The 22,415-nt window shown below is 36.0% G+C and overlaps 1 protein-coding gene across 1 annotated transcript in view; it reads left to right on the top strand.

Annotated features, from left to right (window-relative positions):
* GTF2A1L (general transcription factor IIA subunit 1 like) overlaps positions 1-22,415 on the top strand; it is a 49,733-nt gene that overhangs the window by 16,631 nt on the left and 10,687 nt on the right. The window lies entirely within an intron of this gene.

Below are 22,415 nucleotides of genomic sequence, written 5' to 3'. Positions count from 1 at the left end.
AATTCCAGATTCACCGTTTAAAAACAAGCTATTTAATGTTACTCTCTGAAATTCAGTTATAGTCCATAGACTGGGCATGAGACCAACCTCATAATTTTAAAAATTATCAGAGATGATTTGTATACAGTTTGTAATAGCTTCTGGGACCACAGTAAGCTTTAGGTTAGTATGGGCATGTGATAAATTGGGTAACTTTTTATAAAACTCTTTGGTTTGTTTTAAAATAGAGCTATATTTAAAACACAAAAATCCAAGTAGCCAATACCTTCATAAGGTATTTTTTTTAAATTAATACACAGTAGGGTCTTTTCAAATAGTAGAATAATCTGGTAAAATTGATGTTGATAAAATTTTTGCAAGAATTATAAATAGGTTTTCTTTCTTTCTTTTTTTTTTTTTTAAAGTAGCTTTTTAGTGAATCTTATTGCTTAAAGCAAGTTACAATTAAGTATACATGTTTACTTTTCCTGTGTAGACTACCAGAGATCTAGTTTCTATGTAGGTTTAACATTCTTGCTGTTACATAAAATGTATTCCTGACAATTTTAGATGTACTTCTATTTTAAAATGCATATTAGTATGTTGGATTATTCTTAAGTGTGGGGATTTTGTTTTATAGTTTTAGGAGGATACAGAGAACTAGAAACTTGGGTTTTCATTGAACTCCAAAAAATAGGAGTAAAAGGAGAGAAAGGGGTATGGTAATGTATCTTCTGTAACTGTTTTAATCTCTTGACTGCACTCCCTATCATTGTCATTGCCCCACCTCCAAATACTGTCATTTCTGCTGCCTCATGTTTTAATTCTTTACCTGTCTGACTGCAACCTGTTACCTTCTTTCTGAGCTCCTTTTATGACTCTCTCCTATTTCCAAAGGTTCTGTCCTCAGACATTCTCTTTTTACTTGAAGTTTTCTTTGGACAATCTCCTGGATTATTACAGTTTTACCTACCGCCTATTTGTTGATGACTGTGTTTCTAACCATATTACTCCCTTGAGCTTCATTCTTCTATTTGTTTGCCTTCTAGACAGTGCTACCTGAATGTCACAGCGATTCCTTGATCCTCATCAGAGGCATGCATGGTACCACTGTCTAGTTGGTCTCCCATGCTAAGGATTTAACAATTAACTTTTGGCTCTTTTCCCTTGTATTCTCCTTATATCATGTGCTTTTAAAAAATTATCTTTAAGATTGCTGTAGAGCGTATACAACATACAGTTTATCATTTTAACCATTTTTAGCTATACAGTTTAGTGGCATTAAGTATGTTGATGGTTGCACAACCATCACTAGTATCCATCTCTAGACCTTTTTCATTGTCCCAAACCAAATCTCTGTACCCATTATATAATAATTTCCCATTACCCCCTCCATTTAGCTCCTGCTAACTTGTACTTTCTGTCTCTATGAATTTGATGCCTCATAACTGGAATCATAAAATATTTATCCCTCTGTGACTGGCTTATTTCACTTAGCAGAAGATTTTCAAGGTTCATCCATGTCATAGTATGTGTCAGAATTTCATTTCTTTTTAAGACTGCATCATGTCATTTGATAACTTTATAACTTCAGTACTAAATATTTCAGGACTCTCTTCCCTCTTTTCCCTCTCTTCTGCTGTTGTCCTCATTGTCTCTCATTTAAGATAATATAATAGTTTCCTAAATAATTTATTAACCTGTAGTCTGCTTTTTTCACTCCACTCCTCCCGGTCCAAAGAGTTTCTTACTTTTTTTAAATTTAATGCCTACTACTTGGGTGGGAGCACCAAACTGATTGATTCTCTGTTAACCTTGGTGTATCCATCTTTCTGTTGCTTTTGTTATTCCCTCTGCCTGGTGCCTGAATCTTCTCCTCCCATCCTCCCATCCCTCTTTCTGTCTAATTGCTTCTTATGAAGCAATTAATACTTAATATCACTTAATACTTCCTCCAGAAATTTTATTTCAGTGCCTCTCTACTCTCCCCTCATTTTTGGATTGGCTATATATCTTTTCTGTGTTATCATTGCACCTTAAGCATGTGTGTATCATAATGTAGTTAAAAGCTGCATTAAAGTGTCCTGTTCACCTTGAGAGGTACATTTTATTAATCTTTGTATACATAGCCCCTAAGAATATATATACATTCATGTATACTAGAATATACTGTGCTCCAGGTGGGGCTTGAATTCTTGACTCTGAGATCAAGAGTCACATGCTTTACCACCTGAGCCAGCCAGGCACCTCTAGAATGTAAGCTTTTTAAAAAAAATTTTTAAATTTATTTTTATTTTTATTTTTTATAGAATGTAAGCTTTTAAAGAACAAGATCTAGGGGCACCTGGGTGGCTCAGTGGGTTAAGCCTCTGCCTTCTGTGCTGGTCATTATCCTAGGGTTCTGGGATGGAGGGCTCTCTGCACAGTGGGGAGCCTGCTCCACCCACCCCCCACCTGCCTCTCTGCCTACTTGTGATTTCTGTCTGTTAAGTAAATAAAGAAAAATCTTAAAACAAAACAAAAAAAATATCAAGATCTATGATTAGTTATTTGACTTAGTAGTTCTTAATCCTGGGACATTAGGGAAGCCTGGGTGGCTCAGTCGACTGGGTTTCTTTCTTCTGCTCAGGTTGTGATCCTGCAGTCCTGTAATTAACTGAGCCCCTCACAGGGCTCTGTGCTCAGCAGGGAGTCTGCTTCTCCTACTTCCTCTGCCCCTCCCCCCACTTGTGCTCTCTTTTCTCTCTCTCTCTCTCAAATAAAATTTTAACAACAACAACAAAAAATCACTGGGGCGTTAAAAAAATGATCAGGTCTACCCCAAGGGATTTAGATTTAATTAGTCTGGAATGGGTTCTGCTCATTAGTGTTAAAGAAATTTCTGAGATGCTTGTAATAATGTAGTTGAGATTAGGAACTATTGACTTAGATCAATGTATGAATGAAATATGGATGGAGTAAGGGGGTAAGAGAATATAAAACTTTAAGAGCTTTAATTTTTCTTTCAAATCCATTCTGATACTCGTCCAGAGATCATATTAATAGTTAGTTGAATTCAGGATTTAGTTAATGGAGCACGTATTTTTTGAGTCACTGTGTGTCACTCCTAAAGATTTCTAAATCAAAGATTTTTAAACTAGATATGATATTTTTCTTTGTAGGAAAAAAGCCAATATAACAAAATACTTTTTTGTGTTTGTCAAAATAAGGTATATTTCATGCTAGATAAGAGTGGAGTGGTAAGGGATGCAATTGTACATGGTCAGGTAATATATAATCATTATTGCCACTCATTATGTTATGGTAAATACCTGGATTAAGTTTCTGTTAGGAATTAAGATGTATGATGCCGTTATGATTATAGGCAATTCAGTTTTACATAATGAAGTTTGAAAATGCAAAAAGAATGGGTATTTATTATAGCTTAGGTTTCTCTTCTGTTTATCCCCACATATAGGTGTGAAGTTCTGTTAGTCCTTGTAGCAATTAGAAAAACACTGTTCTTTAATTAAAAGAAAGCTTAAATTGAAAGGATTGGAAACTGGATTTGGCCAACAAAGCTTTATCTTGAAGCCTCCTGTGCATTTATTTATTGTATGACCCAGACACAGAAGCCATATACAATTGAAGAGACCTTGGTGAAGATGAGAATCTTGGAAATTAGGAGCTGCCTTATTTGAGAACAGAGAAAATTGAAGCAGTGCCTCTGTCAGATGATGTCATCTGCACTAGAATTGTTGACATTTCTTCACATTCAGCTTGAATTCACAGAACAATCAGTAGTAACTTTAACATTCAACAGGGTAAAAATATGAATGCTTCTTAGGGCAGCTAGCATTTGATTTTAATCATCATTTGTATGTTGGCACCATTAAAAAAGTTGCTGTTGTGAAACTTTTTATTATTATTTTTTCTTAGCAAAACTTTGTACTGTCCATCCTCATGGAGCTTCTGAGATGGTTGACAACAAATGGTTTTGCCACTTCAGGAAAGAGAGCATTGCTCTCTGTTTCAGCACATGGCATACATTAATACTAAGACACAGCCAATAACTCTAAAAGAAGTTTCATCTGCTGCCATGAAACTCAGATACATTAGAGCAAAAGTATTGAATTATTGCCCTTTCCAAGACATTTGTCCAAAAATGTGGGCAAAATGTTAAGTTCTTCTTCATTCAGAATTTTTCTTGCTTTTCAAAGGATGATGGTTGAAGTTCTTAATTGATCCTTGGGGAGATACTGATTATTTTTGAGAGAGAATGAAAACCCCCTTGTAAGAATTTGACAGAAGCCCATTGCTGATGTATGCAGTGGATGTTTGGCCATATGAAAGACTTAAATCTTTGTATTCATGATCCTGTGATATCAGTTTTGGATTTTGCTGCAAATCTGCTGCCTATTCTGGTCAAATTACAGCCTTAGAAGAGGAGATTAGAGTCAGATAAGCACAAGAATTTTTCAGTGCTTGGTGGAAGTGCTTCTGAAGTTGAGAACTACAAAACTCTTGTAGTTACTGATATTAAATTTGTATTTGTAATTTTATTCCTTTCCCAAAGTAAACAGGACCTTACTGATTTAAGTAAGATAAGATGATGCTATATGATTTTAATCAGAAGAGTCCTATAATCTTCAATATTCCTTAATAAGCTTAAACTATTTTTGCAGAGTACTGTGAATACTGTGAGAGTTCTGATTAATTTTGCAACAAAACATCTTGTGGGTTGAGGTTTTCAGTACTTGTCACTATTAATTTATTTTTTAAAGATTTTATTTATTTATGAGAGAACATGTGTGTAAGCATAAGCAGGGAGAGAGGCAGGTGGAGGGAGAAGGAGGCTCCCTGCTGAGCAAGCAGCTCAATGCAGAACTGGATTCCAGAGCCCAGGGATCATGACCTGAGCTGAAGTCTCAGGGTGCTTAACTGACTGAGCCACCTCCTTGTCCCTCCTTGTCACTATTAAAACCAAGAGCAAATTCCAACATGTGATTTAGACCTAGGATCAACCTAATCATAATCTACTTAAACCAGATTTATTGCGGTAGAATTTATATATGATAAAGTTAATACTTCCGTAGGTACACAGTTTTTTTGTTGTTGTTGTTGTTGCTTTTTGGGTACACAGTATTTATGTGTACAGTGTGAATTTTTACAAACACAGTTATATAACTGGTACCAAGCTGAGCCATAGAACATTTCTGTTACCCCAAAGGAGTTCCTCATGCCCCTTTGTAGTCAGTATCCTCCCTTTGCCTCCATTCTCTGTCACTCGCTGATCTGTTTTCTTTTTTCTTTTTTTTTTTAGAATTTATTTATTTGACAGAGAAAGATCACAAGTAGGCAGAGAGGCAGGCAGAGAGAGGGGAAAGCAGGCTCCCTGCCTAGCAGAGAGCCTGATGTGGGACTCGATCCCAGGACCCTGAGATCATGACCTGAGCCGAAGGCAGTGGCTTAACCCACTGAGCCACCCAGGCACCCTGATCTGTTTTCTTTTGGTTTAGGCTTGCCTTTTCCAGAATGTGAAACAACTGGAACCCTACAACATGTAGCTCTAGCATAATATAATTGTGATTCATCCATGTTGTTACATATATTGGTATTCTGTTATACCATAGTTTGTGTATTCATTCACCCTGTGGACATGTGGATTCTTTCTAGTTGTTGGCATTTGTGAATAAAGCTCCTAAAAACATTCATGTATAGTTGTTGTTTTTTGGTGTGGACGCAGATTTTCTTTTCTTTTCTTTTGAGTAAATACGTAGGAATGGGCTTTCTAGGCCATATGATACATATATGCTTATGAGAAACCAACACACATTACCAAAGTGATCATATTTCCACCAGCAATGTATGGTAGAATTTTTCATTTTTCCTAGCAGCGTATAAGATTTGTAGCTACTTGACATCCTTGCTACTTTAATAGTGTTTTCTGGAGAAGAGAAAGTTGTGGTTTTGATGAAGTGTACTTATTTTTTCCTTTTGATTTCTGTTTATACATCTTAGCTAGCCAAAATTTGCAAAGATCTCATGCATCTAAGAAAATGGTAGGTTTTACATTTGAGGCTGTGATCCATGTTGGGTTAATTTTTGTATATAGTGCAAGGTTAGGTTCTTTGTTGTTTGCATGTGAATGTTCATTTGTTTTAGCATCACTTACGGAAAAGACTAGCCTGTCTCCATTGAATTGTCTAAGGTTCATTGAGTGTCTAAAACACTTCACCTTCAATGAAAATCAGTTACCATGTGTGTGTTGGTTTATTTCTGGACTTTCATGGTTTCATGAATTCATGTGTCTATCTTTTCAGTCATACCACTCTGTCTTAATTGTGGTACCTTTATTGTGTGTCTGGATATCAGGGAGTATAAATCTCTCAACTTTGTTTCAAAGTTGTTTTGGTTATTCTAATTCTTTTGCATTTCCATATAAATGTGAGATTGAGTTTGTAGATTAAAAAAAAACTGCTAGGACATTGATTTGTGTTATATCTATAGATCAATGGGAGAACTGACATCATAATAAAGAGTTTTCCAATTCATAGATAGGACACATTTTCTGTTTAGATCTTTGACTTTTCTTGTTAAGTCTTGTAGTTCTCAACATACACAGAATGCATGTGTTATTTTTTATTTAAGTATTTATGGTTTTGGGTGCAATTATAAATAGTACTAAGAGGCCTATAAAGAACATCTTAATTCATATTTTATGCTTCATTTGAATTATTTGTAAAAAAAAATATGTATTTTTAAAATATATTTTCAAAGGTAGGGTTATCAAGAAAAAAAATTTCCATGGTTCTTTACATACAATAATTTCAAAAGGTTGTGTCAGTTTTCCTGCTACAAGTGCTCTTAATCACTGTATTTTATTACATACTTGACGGTTCATTATCACCATTGGTTTTGTTCTATTTTTTGTACTGTGGTAAAAATTTATCATTTTAACTATTTTCAACTGCACAGTTAGGTGGCAGTAAGTGCATTCACATTGTTGTGCAACTATCACCTCCATCCATCTTCAGAACATTTTAGCTTTCCCAAATTGAAACTCTATGCCTGTTAAATAACTCTCCATCCTTCCTTCACCCCATCCTGGGCATCCACCATTCTGTTTTCTATCTCTATGAATTTGACTGTTTCAGATAACCTCATAGAAGTAGAATCAGATGGTGTTTGTTCTTTTGTATCCCTTGTCACTTAGTATAATGTCTTTAGTGTTTATTCATGTTGAGGCATGTCTCAGAACTTCCTTCTTTTTTAAGGTTAAAAACTACTCTGTGTTAGGTACATACTGTATTTTATTTATTCAGTCATCTGTCCATGGACATTTGGGTTGCTTATACCCTTTGGCAATTTTGATGAATGCTATTGTAAATTTGGGTGTACAAATATGTCAGGTCTCTGCTTTCAATTGTTTGGGGGATATAGAGCCAAATGTGGAATTGCTGGATGGTATGGTAATTCTGTTTAAGGTTTTTAGGGAACTGCTGTACGATTTTCCATGGTAGCTGTACCATTTTATATTCCCACCAGTGCACCAGGGTTCTGTTTCTCCACATGCTTACTAGCACTTGTTAGTTCCTGTTTTACTCCTTTGATAATTGCTATCTTAATGGGTATGAGGTGGTATCTTACTGTGGTTTTGATTTGCATTTCACTAATTACTAGGGACACAACATTTTTTTAACATACTTACTGGTTATTTATCTTCTTTGGAGAAATGTCTGTTCAAGTCCTTTGTATGTTTTTAAATCAAGTTGTTTTTTTTTGTTGTTGTTGTTATAGGATTTCTTACATATTTTGGATATTAACTCCTTATATATATATGGCTTACAAACATTTTTTTTCCATTTTGTGGGTTGTGTTTTCACTCTGTTGATAATGTCCTTGGATACATAAAGATTTTTAAATTTTGGTGAAGGCCATTTTATCTATCCCTCCTGCCTCTTTTTTTTTTTTTTTTTTTTTTTTTGCCTGTGCTTTTGGTATCCTCTTTGAGGAATAATTCCAAGTCCAACATCATGAAGATTTTCCCCTATGATTTTTTCTAAAAAAATAAAAGTTTTATAGTTTTAGTTCTTTGGCTTAAATCTTTGATCCATTTTGAGTTAATTTTTGTATATAGTATAAGGTAAGGGTCCAACTACTTTCTTTTGCATGTGGGTACCCAGTGTTCCCAGTGCCATTTGTTGAAAGGATTGCCCTTTTCCTCATTGAATGGGGAATCACGTAAAAATCTTTTGACCATATAATGTGAGGATTTGTTTCTGGGCTCTTTATGCTTTTCTGTTGGTTTGTTATCTGTCTGTATGCCAACACCACACTGTTTTAACTACTCTCTTTTAAGGTTTAATATCAGGATGTTTTAGACTTCCAACTTACATCTTCTTTTTCAAGACTGTTTTGGTTATTCAGGGTCCCTTAAGATTTCATATGAATTTTAAGATGGGTATTCTATTTCTACAAAAGAAATAGGGAGGGCACCTGGTTGGCTCAGTTGGTTTAAGCGTCTGCCTTCAGCTCAGGTCATGGGCCTGGGATTGAGTCCCACATTGGCTTCCTTACTCATCGGGGAGCCTGCTTCTTCCTCTGCCCCTGCCCCTGCCCCTGCTTGTGCTCTGTCTCCTCTTTCTCTCTCTCTCTCTCAAATAAATAAATAAAATCTTAAAAAAGAAAGAAATCAGGATTTGGGTTTTGATAGGGATTGTAGTGAATACATAGATGGCTTTGGGTGGCATTAACAATATTGACTCTTTAAGATTCATGTACACAGAATGTCTTCCCAATTATTTCTTGCTTCTTTAACTTCTTTCAGGAAAGTTTAACAGTTTTCAGTGAGCAAGTCTTTGGACTCCTTGGTAATGTTTACTCCTAAGTATTTTATTCTACTTGATGATATGTTAAATGAAGTTATTTTCTGCATTTTTTTCAGGCTGTTAATTATTCATGTATAGAAATGCAGCTGATGGTTGGTATGTTCATTCTTGCCTTTTGCAATTTTGCTGAATTCATTCATTGGTTCTCACATTTTTATGTGTGTGGAATCTTCTGGGTTTTGTATAGGTATGAGATAGTATTATATGCAAATAGATAATGTTACTTCTTCCTTTCCAATTTGGGTGCCATTTATTTATTTATCTAGCTTAGTTGTCCTGGGTAGGACTTATAGTACATTGTCGAAAAGGAGTGACAAGAGTGGTCACTTTGCCTTGTTCATGATCTTAAAGGAAAAACATTTAAGTTTTTTTAGCACTGAGTATGCTCTTAGTTGAGGGCTTCTCATAGATGGGCTTTATTATAATGAAGCAGTTTCCTTCTAGTCCTAGTTAGAGTATTTTTAAAAAATTATGAAATGGCATTGAATTTTGTCAAATGCTTTTCTGTATCAATTCAGGTGATTATGTGTACCCCCTTCATTATGTTAATATGTTGTATTACATTGATTGAATTTTCATATGTTGAATCATCCCAGCTTCCCAGGAATAAATCCCACTTGGTCATGATGTGTGATCTTTTTAGTGTGCTGTTGAATTCTGTGTGTGTTAGTATTTTGTTTAGGATATTTGAGGATTGGTGTTAATTCTTCTTTAAATGTTTGTTAGAATTCTCCAGTGGGGCCATCTGGTTCTGGGCATTTCTTTGTTGAGAGATTTTAATGACTAATTCTATCTTCTTACAGATCTATTCAGATTTTCTATTCATGATTCATTTTTGGTAAGTTGCGTGTTTTTAGAAATTTGTTTGTTTCATTTAGGTCATCCAATTTGTTGATATACAGTTCATAGTATTCTCTCATAATTATTTTTATGTAAAATCAGTAGTAAAGTTTCATTTCAATTTTAGTTATTTGAGTCTTAATTTTTTCTTAATCAACGTAGCCAAAAGCTTATCAATTTTGCTAATTTTTTTTGAAGAACGAACTCTTCATTTTGTTGATTTTCTCTGTTTTTTTTTTTTTTTCCTATTCTTTACTTTATCTCTGCCCTAATTGTTATTATTTCCTTCCTTATACTAGCTTCGGGCTTTGTTCTTATTTTCTGGTTCCTTACAGTGTAAATTTAAGTTATTAATTTGAAGTCTTTTCTAATGTGAACGTTTATAGCTATAAATCTCATTCTTAGCACTGGTTTTGCTGCATCCCATAAGTTTTGTTATGTTGTATTTTCATTTTTATTTGTCTTAAGATACTACCTTTTCATAAAAGATTTTTTTGTTTTTGTTTTCAAGTTTTTATTTAAATTCCAGTTAACATAAAATATAATACTAATTTCAGATGTAGAATTTAAGTAATTCATCACTTACATACAACACACAGTGCTCATCACAGCAAGTGTCTTCCTTAATACTCATCACCCATTTAACCACACCTCCCTGCCCACCTCCCCTCCAGCAATCTTTAGCGTGTTTCCTATAGTTAAGAGTCTGTCTTCTGGTTTGCCTCTCTTTTTCCTACCCCACAACCAATGTTCATCTGTTTGTTTCTTAAATTCCACATATGAATGAAATCATATAGTATTTGTTTTTCTCCAATTTATTTTGCTTAGCATAATACTCTCTAGTTACATTCATGTCATAGAATATGGCAAGATGTCATTCTTTTGGATGGCTGTGTAATACCCCATTGTATGTATGTACACACACACACACAAACACACAGATAGATAAGAAACACCCATTCATCATGTGGTGGACATTTAGGCTTTCTCCATAATTTGGCTATTGTTGATAATTCTGTTATAAACATCAAGGTGCATAAATCAGTATTTTTGTATTCTTTGGGTAAATACCTAGTGGTGTAATTGCTGGATTATAGGGTAGTTCTATTTTTACCTTTTCAAGGGATCTCCATGCTGTTTTCCAGTGGCTGCACCAGTTTCCATTCCCATCAACAGTGTAAGAGGTTCCCTGTTTCTCTACATCCTCACCAACACCTGTTGTTTCCTGTGTTGTTGATTTTAGCCAATCTAACAGTTGTGAGGTGATATCTCATTGTAGTTTTGATTTGTATTTTCCTGATGAATGATATTTAGTGTCTTTTCCTATGTCAGCCATCTGTATGTCTTCTTTGGGAAAATGTCCATATCTTCTACCCATTTTTAACTGGATTATTTGGGTTTTGGTATTGAATTTATAAGTTCTTTAAAGATTTTGGGATATTGACCTGTTATCAGATACATCATTTGCAAGTATCTTCTCCGATTCCATGGGTTACCTTTTAGTTTTGTTGATTTTTTCCTTCACTGGACAGAAGGTTTTTATTTTTATGAAGTCCCAATATTTATTTTTACTTTTGTTTCCCTTGCCTCAGGAGATGTATCTAATAAGAAATTGATATGGCCGATGCCAAGAGGGTTACTGCCTGTGTTCTCCTCTAGGATGTTGATGGTTGCCTATCTCACATTTATGTCTTTCATCCATTTTTGATTTATTTTTGTGTATGTAAGTGGTCCAGTTTCATTTTTTTGCATGTTGCTGTACAGTTTTCCCAATGCTGTTTGTTGAAAAGACTGTCTTTTTTCCCATTGGATATTCTTTCCTGCTTTGTTGAAAATTAGTTGACCACCACATTAATAAAAGAAAGGATAAGGGCCATATAATCCTCTCAATATATACCCAAAAAGCATCTGACAAAGAACAATTTTCATTCAGGATAAAAACCCTCAACAAAGAAGGGATAGAGGGAATATTCCTCAACATAATTAAGAGCATATATGAAAAACCCATAATTAATATCATCCTCACTGGGGAAAAACTGAGAACTTTTCCTCTGTTGTCAGGAATAGGACAGGGATGTCTACTCTCACCGCTGTTACTTAGCATAGTATTAGAAGTTTTGGCCTCAGCAATCAGACAAAAAGAAAAGGATCCAAATCAACAAGGAAGAAGTCAGTTTTACTCTTCGTGGATGACATGATACTCTATAAAAAACTGAAAAGACTATCAAAAAATTGCTAGTACTGCTATATGAATTCAACAAAGTCGTAGGATACAAAATCAACATGCAGAAATACGTTGAATTTCTTTTTTTAAAAAATTAACATATAATGTATTATTTGCTTCAGGGGTATAGGTCTGTGAATCATCAGTCTTAAACCATTTGCAGCACTCATCATAGCACATACCCTCCCCAATGTCCATAACCCAGCCAGCCTATCCCTCCCCTTTCACCCCCTCACCCTTAATTAGTTTCCTGAGATTAAGAGTCTCTCATGATTTGTCTCCTTCCTGATCCCATCTTGTTTCATTTTTTCCTTCTGTGCCCCCCATGACCCCACACCCTACTCAAATTCCCTCATATCAGAGAGGTCATGTGATAATTGTCTTTCTCTGATTGACTTATTTCACTTAGCACATACCCTCTAGTTCTATCCACATCATTGCAAATGGCAAGATTTCATGTTTTTTCGATGGCTGCATAGTATTAAATTGTGTATATATATACCACATCTTTATCCATTCATCTGTTGATGGATATCTAGGTTCTTTCCATAGTTTGGCTATTGTGGACATTGCTGCTATAAACATTCGGCTGCACGTGCTCCTTCAGATCACTACATTTGTATCTTTAGGGTAAATATCCAGTAGTGCAATTGCTGGTCATAGGGTAGCTATGTTTTCAACTTTTTGAGGAACCTCCATACTGTTTTCCAGAATGGTTGCACCAGCTTGTATTCCCACCAAGGTTCCCCTTGTGTAGGAAGGTTCCTCTTTTCTCCACATCCTCACCAACATCTGTCATTTCCTGACTTGTTAATTTTAGCCGTTCTGACTGGTGTGAGGTGGTGTCTCACTGTCATTTTGATTTGTATTTCCCTGATGCTGAGAGATGTTGAGCACTTTTTCATGTGTCTGTTGGCCATTTGGATGTATTCTTGCAGAAATGTCTGTTCATGCCTTCTGCCCATTTCTTGATTGGATTATTTGTTCTTTGGGTGTTGGGTTTGATAAGTTCTTTGTAGATTTTGGATACTAGCCCTTTATCTGATATGTCTTTTGTGAATATCTCCTCCCATTCTGTCAGTTGTCTTTGGTTTTGTTGACTGTTTCCTGTGCTGTGCAAAAGCTCTTGGTCTTGGTGAAGTCCCAAGCATTCATTTTTGCCCTTGCTTACCTTGCCTTTGGTGATGTTTCTAGGAAGAAGTTGCTGTGGCTGAGGTTGAAGAGGTTACTGCCTGTGTTCTCCTCAAGGGTTTTGATGGATTCTTGTCTCACATTGAGGTCTGTTATCCATTTTGGGTCTATTTTTGTGTGTAGTGTAGGAAATGGTCCAGTTTCATTCTTCTGCATGTGACTGTCCAATTTTCCCAACACCATTTGTTGAAGAGACTGTCTTTTTTCCATTGGACATTCTTTCCTGCTTTGTTGAAGATTAGTTGACCATAGAGTTGAGGGTCCTTTGAAAAAAATTGATGGTATTTTGATAGGGGGTGCATTAAAGGTATAGATTGCTTTAGATATAGCATAGACATTTTCACAATATTTGTTCTTCTAATCCATGAGCATGGAACGTTTTTCCATTTCTTTGTGTCTTCCTCAGTTCCTCTTTCTCAATTTCTTTAATGAGTACTTTATAGTTTTCTGAGTACAGATTCTTTGCCTCTTTGGTTAGGTTTATTCCTAGGTATCTTATGTTTTTTGGTGCAATTGTAAATGGGATCGACTCCTTAATTTCTCTTTCTTCTGTCTTACTGTTGGTGTATAGCAATGCAACTTATTTCTGTGCATTGATTTTATATTCTTTACTGAATTCCTATATGAGTTCTAGCAGTTTTGGAGAGGAGTCTTGGGTTTTCCACATAAAGTATCATATCATATCTGCAAAGAGTAAGAGTTTGACTTCTTTGCCAATTCAGAAAACTTTTTTCTTTTTGTTGTCTGATTGCTGAGGCTAGGACTTCTAGTACTTTGTTGAATAGCAGTGGTGATAGTGGACATCCCTGCTGTGTTCTTAACCTTGGGGGAAAAGCTCTCAGTTTTTTCCTATTGAGAATGATATTCACTGTGGGTTTTTCATACATGGCTTTGATGATCTTGAGATATGTACCCTCTATGTCTACACTTTGAAGAGTTTTGATCAAGAAAGGATGCTGTACTTTGTCAAATGCTTTTTCAGCATCTATTGAGAGTATCCTATGGTTCTTGTTCTTTCTTTTATTAATGTATCACATTGATTGATTTGCACTTGCTGAACCAAACTTGCAGTCTAGGAATAAATCCCACTCAGTCATGGTGAATAATCCTTTTAATATACTGTTGGATCTCAGGACGCCTGGGTGGCTCAGTTGGTTAAGCAGCTGCCTTCGGCTCAGGTCATGATCCCAGCGTCCTGGGATCGAGTCCCACATCGGGCTCCTTGCTCCACAGGGAGCCTGCTTCTCCCTCTGACTCTGCCTTCCACTCTGTCTGCCTGTGCTTGCTCCCGCTCGCTCTCTCTCTGACAAATAAATAAATAAAATCTTTGAAGAAAAAAAAATATACTGTTGGATCTTATTAGTAGTTAGTATTTTGGTGAGAATTTTTGCATCTGTGTTCATCAAGGATATTGGTCTGTAATTCTCCTTTTTGATGAGGTCTTTGTCTGGTTTTGGGATCAAAGTAATGCTGGCTTCATGAATTGAGTTTGGAAGTTTTCCTTCCATTTCTATTTTTTGGAACAGTTTCAGGAGAAAGGTGTTAATTCTTCTTTAGATGTTTAGTAGAATTCTCTTGGGAAGCCATCTGGCTCTGGGCTCTTGTTTGTTGGGAGATTTTTGGTGACTGCTTCAATCTCCTTACTGGTTATGGGTCTGTTAAGGTTTTCTATTTCTACCTGGTTCAGTTTTGGTAGTTTATGTTTCTAGGAATGTATCCATTTTTTCCAGATTGTCAAATTTGCTAGTGTATAGTTGCTCATAATATGTTCTTATAATTGTGTTTCTTTGGTGTTGGTTGTGATCTCTCCTATTTCATTCATGATTTTATTAATTTCAATCCTTTCTCTTTTCTTTTTGATAAGTCTGGCCAGGGGTTTATCAATCTTATTAATTCTTTCAAAGAACTAGCTCCTAGTTTTGTTGATGTGTTCTACTGTTCTTTTGCTTTCTATTTCATTGATTTCTGCTCTAATCTTTTATTATTTCTCTGCAGGATTTAGACTTTCTTTGCTGTTCTTTCTCCAGCTCCTTTATGTGTAGGGTTTGGTTGTGTACTGGAGACCTGTCTTGTTTATTGAGAAAGGCTTGTATTGCTATATACTTTTCTCTCAGGACTGCCTTTGCTGAGTCCCAAAGATTCTGAACAGTTGTGCTTTCATTTTCATTTTTTTTTTTCATAAATTTTTTTGTTCTTCTTTAATTGCCTGCTTGACCCATTCATTCTTTAGTAGGATGCTCTTTAGCTTCCATGTATTTGAGTTCTTTCCAACTTTCCTCTTGTGGCTCAGTACTAGTTTTGAAGCATTGTGGTCTGAAAATATGGATGGAATGATCCCAATCTTTTGGTACCAGTTGAGATCTGATTGGTGACCCAGGATATGATCTAATCTGAAGAATGTTCCATACGCATTAGAGAAGAATGGGTATTCTGTTGCTTTGGGATGGAATGGTCTAAATATATCTGTGATGTTCATCTGGTCCAGTGTGTCATTTAAAGCCTTTATTTCCTTATTGATATTTTGCTTAGATGATCTGTCCATTTCAGTGAGGGGGGTATTAAAGTCCCGTGCTTTTATTGTATTATTGTTGATGTGTCTCTTTCATTGTATTATTAATTGGTTTATATAATTGGCTGCTCCCATGTTGGGGGATTAAATTAGGGGATTAAATTAAATAACTAATAAATTAGATATTTAAAATTGTTAGATTTTGTTGGACAGACCCTTTAAGTATGACAGAGGATCCTTCCTCATATCTTATTATAGTCTTTGGCTTAAAGTCTAATTTATCTGATACAAGGATTGCCACTCTAGCTTTCTTTTGATGTCCATTAGCATGGGAAATTGTTTCCTACCCCTCACTTTAAATCCTGAGTTGTCTTTGGGTCTAAAATGAGTCTCTTACAGACAGCGTTTCTATGGGTCTTGCTTTCTGGGTTTTTTTTTTTTTTTTTGTTGTTGTTGTTGTTGTTGTTTGTTTTTTAATCCATTCTGATACCATGTGTCTTCTGATTGGGGCATTTTAGCCCATTTACATTCAGGGTAACTATTCAAAGATATGAATTTGCTGCCATTTTATTGCCTGTAAGGTGACTGTTACTGTATATTGTCTCTGTTCCTTTCAGGTCTGTTACTTTGAGGCTCTCTCTTTGCTTAGAGGACCCCTTTTGATATTTCCTGTAGGGCTGGTGTGGTGTTTGCAAATTCTTTTAATTTTTGTTTGTCCTGGAAGCTTTTTATCTCTCCTTCTATTTTCAATGACAGCCTGGATATAGTATTCTTGGCTGCATATTTTTCTCATTTGGTGCTTTGAATATATCATGCCAGTCCTTTCTGGTCTGCCAAGTCTCTGTGGATAGAAGTATGTTACAGACCTCTTATACGTTACAAACCTCTTGTTCCAAGCTGCTTTCAGGATTTTCTCTTTGTCACTGAGAATTGTAAGTTTTTCTATTAGATGACGGGGTGTGGACCTATTTTTATTGATTTTGAGGGGGATTCTCTGTGCCTCCTGGATTTTGATGCTTGTCCCCTTTGCCAAATTAGGGAAATTCTCTGCTATAATTTGCTCCAATATACCTTCTTTTCCCCTCTTTATTTTTCTCCTGGGATCCCTGTTATTCTAATATTGTTTCATCTTATGGTATCACTTATCTCTTGAATTCTCCCCTCATGGTCCAGTAGTTGTTTGTTTCTCCTTTTCTGTTTTTCTCAGCTTCTTTATTCTCCATCATTTGGTCTTCTATATCAGTAATTCTCTCTTCTGCCTCATTTATCCCAGCAGTAAGAGCCTCCATTTTTTATTGCATCTCATTAATAGCTTTTTAAAATTTCAACCTGGTTGTATTTTAGTTCTTTTAGTTCTCCAGAAAGGGATTTTATTTCTCCAGAAAGAGATTTTCTAGTATCTTTTTTCGAGCCCAGCTAGATCCTTGATAATTGTCATTCTGAACTTTAGTTCTGACATATTACTAATGTCCATATTGATTAGGCTCATAGCCATTGGTACTGTCTCTTGTTCTTTTTTGGTGGTGAGTTTTTCCACCCTAGCATTTTATTCAGATAAGAATAGATGAATGAGAGAACAAAATGCTAAAAGGGTAGCAACAACCCCAGAAAAATATACACTAACCAAATCACAAGAGACCCAAAACTGGGGGATGAAGAAAGGAGGAAAAAAAGAAAAAAATATATATATTAGATTGGTGAATAGAACAGAGCCACACACTTGATTTTGGGTGTATTTTGGTCTGCTAGAAGAAACTAACTCCCAAAATTTTTAAGAAAGAAAAACTTAGATTTATACAAAAATAAGGGTAAATATGATGAAGGGATGTACTATGACTATAAAGATGAAAATTTAAAAAGATTCTAAAAAAGGAATTGATTAAGAAGTTGGTTGAAAATAGAAAAAAAAGGGGAAAGGAATGTGATCATGCTGGAGACTAGAACAAAGCATGTGCTAGATTTAGGGTATATTTTAATCTATTAGAAGAAACTTTATCCCAAAATTTTAAAGAAAGAAAAAACTATATGTACACAAAAAATAAGTTAAATACAATGAGGGGATAAAATATGACTATAACAATGAAAATTTTAAAAGATTTTAAAGAAAGCATTGATAAATAGTTAAAAAAAATTAAAAGGAAAGAGGAAAAATAAAAAAAATAAGAAGTAAATAAAATTTATAAAATTTAACTTTGAAAGACTAAAGTATTGTGGGAAAAAAGCCATGAATTCTATGTGTTGCTTTCCCCTACCTCTGAAATTCTGTAGTTCTCATTGATTGGTGAACTTCGTCTTGGCAGGATGTTCTTGCTGATCTTCTGGGGGAGGGGTCTGTTGCAGTAATTCTCAAATGTCTTTGCCCAAGGTGGAATTGCACTGCCCTTGCCAGGGGTCAGGCTAAGTAATCTGCTTGGGTTTGCTCTCAGGAGCTTTTGTTCCCTGAATGCTTCCTGTACAGCTTTGGAGGCTGGGAATGAAAATGACAGCCTCCCAGTTTCAGGCCCAGAGGAGCTGAGACGTTGGGCCCCACTCCTCAGTTCACCCTCAGAGAAAAGCAGTCAATCACTCCCATCTCCCTGGACCCTGGCTGCACTCCGTTCTTTCCCAGCCTGTGACTGAGCGTTTCTATCTCTAGTGCATGACCCCATTTGGAGTCTCCAAACCCAGCAGATTCCTGCTGTGCACTCCTGCACCACTCCTCCCAGAGGAGGAAGGTGAGTCTACCCGGATCTGTTGCTTGTTGGGTCCCTGCTCAAAGAGCTGTGATCTGTCTCTCGGATCATGGTTTTAGGTAGCCCCAAGCTGAGAGCCATTCCTTGGCTCTGTCTCTGTAGCTGGCCTCCCCATTCTGATACCTGGGAGCTCTCACACTCAGACACCCCTGGTTTTTTTGTGACCCTGTGGGTCTTGAGACCACACTGTCCCCACAAGGGATCCACACTCTGCTTAGCCTCTGGAGTGATGTCTTTCAGTGGAGTAGACCTCTGAAAATTCTAATTTTGTGCTCTGCTGCTCTACCACTTGCCAGGAGCCGGCCCCTCCCCCCGTGGTCTCTCTTTCTGTATATTGCTTTGGATTCACTTCTGTGCACATCCTGCCTTCCAGAGAGTGATCGATTTTCTGTTCCTAGAATTGCTGCTCTTCTTCTCTTTGATCTCCTGTTGAGTTTGTAGGTGTTCAGAATAGTTTGATAACTATCTAGCTGATCTCCTGGGACCTGATGATAACTAGCTCTCGTACTCCTTTGCCATCTTGCTCCTCCCTCCTCTGTTGCATTTCTATACACTAGTAATGAAGAGGCAGAAAGAGAAATCAATTCTGTTTACAATTGCACCAAAAAAGGTAAGATACTTAGGAATAGACCTAAACAAAGAAGTTCTGAAAACTATAAAAACACTTCTAAAAGAAATTGAAGATGACACAAAGAAATGGAAACACATTCCAAGTAATGAGTTGGAAGAACAAATATTGTTAAAATGTATATACTACTCAAAGCAATCTACACATTTAATGTAATCCCTATCATAATACCAACTGCATTTTTTATAGAGCTAGAACAAGCCATCCTAAAATTTGCATAGAACCTCCAAAGATCCCGAACAGCTAAAACAGTCTTGGAAAAGAAAAGGAAAACTGGGAGCATCACAATTCCTGACTTCAAGTTATATTAGGAAACTGTAGTGATCAAGACAGTATGGTGCTGGCACAAAAACAGACCTATAGATCAATGGAAAAGAATAGAAAACCTAGAAATAAACCCAAAACTATATGATTGATTTATTTTTTATTTCTTTTTTATTTCTTCTTTGACCCATTGATTTTTTGAGTCTATAGTTTAATTTCCGTATCTTGTGTGTTTTCTTTCTATTATGATCAGAAAGATAATTTATGTGATTTCAGTCTTTTTATTAAGATTTGTTTTGTGGCCTAAAATGTCTTTCCTAGAGAATGTTCTCTGTGTTTTTGAGAATGAGAATAATGGGTATCCTGCTATTGTTGGGTGGCATGTTTTATATGTCTTTTAGGTCCAATTGGCCTATAATATTCAGATTCTTTATTTCCTTATTGCTATTTTGTCTGGTTCTATTCATTATTGGAAGTGGGGTATTGAAGTTTCATACTAGTATCATAAAGGTATCTATTTCTCAAATTCTGTCACTGTTACATGTATTTAGGAGCTATAATGTTTGGTGCTGATATGTTTATAATTGTCAAATCTTCTTGGTGAATTGATTCTTTTTTGATTGTATGATGTTTTTCTTTGTTTCTTCTGATAGCGTTTGGCTTAAAGTCTATTTTGTCTGATAGTAGCATAGCCCAGTTCTTTTGGTGGGTATTTGCATGAAGTATCTTTTTCCATGCTTTTACTTTCAACCTATGTGTGTCCTTAGCTCTAACGTGAGTTTCTTGTAGACAGCATATCTAATGATCCTGTTTTTTATCCATTCTGCCAATGTGTGTCTATTGATGAGGAGCTTAATCCATTTACATTTAAAGTAATAACTGATAGAGTAGGACTTTTGCCATTTTGTTACTTGTTTCCTCTGTCTTTTAGCTTTTTTTGTGCCACAATTCCTCCCTTACTGCCTTCCTTTGTGTTTAGTTGATTTTCTTGTAGTGACACATTTTGATTCCCTTTTCATATCCATTTGTGTATATTCTATAGATATTTTCTTCTTGGTTACCATGGGGATTACTTGTGGTATCTTAAAGTTATTATGGTCTTGAAGTGATACCAACCCAACTTCAGTCTCTTATAAAAATTCTGCTCCTCTTCAGCTCTGCCTTCTCTCACTTTGTTAATGATATCCCAAATTACATCTTTATATATTGTGTTCCCTTAACACAGATCTATAATAATAAATGCTTTTATGCCTTTGTCTTTTAAATCTTGTTCAGGATTAAGTAGAATTACAAACAAAATTATAATACTGGTTTTTGTATTTTTTGTATTTTTGCATTTCTTTATGTATTTTTACCAGAAAACGTTTTATTTTTGTATGGTTTTGAGTGATTGTCTGGTTTCCTTTCATTTTAATTTAAAGGGTTCCCTTTAGGGAGCCTTGTGGGGCAGGTACAGTGGTAATAAACTCCTTCAGCCTTTATCTCAGAATCTTTTAATTTTTCACGCATTTTTACAGGACAGTTTTGCCAGATATAGAATTCCCAGTTGACATTCTTTTCTTTCAGAACTTTAAATATATATCATCCCACAGCCTTCTGGCCTTCAAAGTTTCTGCTGAGAAATCTGCATGTTACCTTATTGAGGATCTCTTGTATGTGATGAGTTTCTTTTCCGTTGCTGATTTAATTACTGCTGTTTTTATTTTTATTTTTTAAGATTTTAAAATTTTTTATTATTATTTGTTTTGCTGCAATGACCATTTATTGAATGCTTCTGTAAAGTAGGCACTGTGCTAGATATTCACATAGACACAGAACACTCAAAACTGTATGAACTAGGTTTGATTTAAATAGATCACCACCCCAGGGCGCCTGGGTGGCTCAGCAGGTTAAAGCGTCGGGCTTCCGCTCAGGTCATGATCCCAGAGTCCTGGGATCGAGCCCCACATTGGGTTCTCTGCTCAGCAGGGAGCCTGCTTCCCTTCCTCTCTCTCTCTCTCTCTCTCTCTTTTTCTCTCTCTCTCTCTGCCTGCCTCTCTGCCTATTTGTGATCTCTGTCAAATAAAAATAAATAAATAAATAAATCGATCACCACCCCAACCTCTCCTCTACATGTTTACTTTTGGAACAGTCTTGTGCTTCTTCTTAAGGAGCGTTCTTGCAACTTGTGCCTGGAGTCACAGGGAAGTGAAGGATATTCCCTTGTTGGTTTCATGCTGTTAGCTCTAAGACACCTCTTCTCATATATAACCCGGAAATCACACCCCTAACTCAAGCTAGTCTGTCTTTACAGATTTTGTGGGGAAAAAAGTCCACTAATTTCCACACTCACCAGTTCCTGTTTTCTTTATCACACTTCCCTGCATTTCCTAGTTTCAATTAGAACTGAAAGCAATGCACCACAATCACATGAGCATAGCTTCTCAGAGTGCTTCCCTCTCCACAGAGGAGGCAGCCCTCATCTCTCCAAGGAGGTGAAGAGCTCATTAGACTTCTTCCCACTTAGTAGATGTGCAGACTCTTAAAAACTGGGCATTTTTTTTGTTATGTTGAGCACTGGGTATTATGAGTAAGTGATGAATCACTAAATTCTACTCCTGAAACAAATAGTACACTAAATGCTGAGTAGAATTTAAATAAAAACTTTAAAAACCCACAAAACTTAAGTTCAATGGGGCAACTTTTGGAAACTTCTCTAGAATTCGAAGTAAAATTTTAAATTAATTAGTGCTGTTTAAAATTTCAATTTCTAATCATTTATCGCTACTACAAAATTATTTTTTTATTTTTAAATTTATTATTTATTTATTTATTTATTTGACAGACAGAGATCACAAGTAGGCAGAGAGTCAGGCAGAGAGAAGAGGAAGCAGTCTCCCTGCTGAGCAGAGAGCCTGATGTGGGGCTTGATCCCAGGACCCTGGGATCATGACCTGAGCCAAAGGCAGAGGCTTTAACACCCTGAGCCACCCAGGCGCCCCCAAAATTAATTTTTTAAACTAATTTATTTCAGTCTGAATGTTGGTGTGTTCCTCTTCCCCTCAATTTATTGCTGAAATCCTAACCCCCAAAGATGGTGGTGTTAAGAGGTTGGGTCTTTTGGCATGATTAGGTCAGAGTGGAGCCCTTACAAATGGGACAAATTACCCTACGAAAGAGACCCTATACAGAACTCTCT

This window comes from Mustela nivalis, assembly GCF_964662115.1.
Source record: "Mustela nivalis genome assembly, chromosome: 8".
NCBI lineage: Eukaryota > Metazoa > Chordata > Mammalia > Carnivora > Mustelidae > Mustela > Mustela nivalis.
This window is presented reverse-complemented; position numbering and strand designations above follow the sequence as displayed.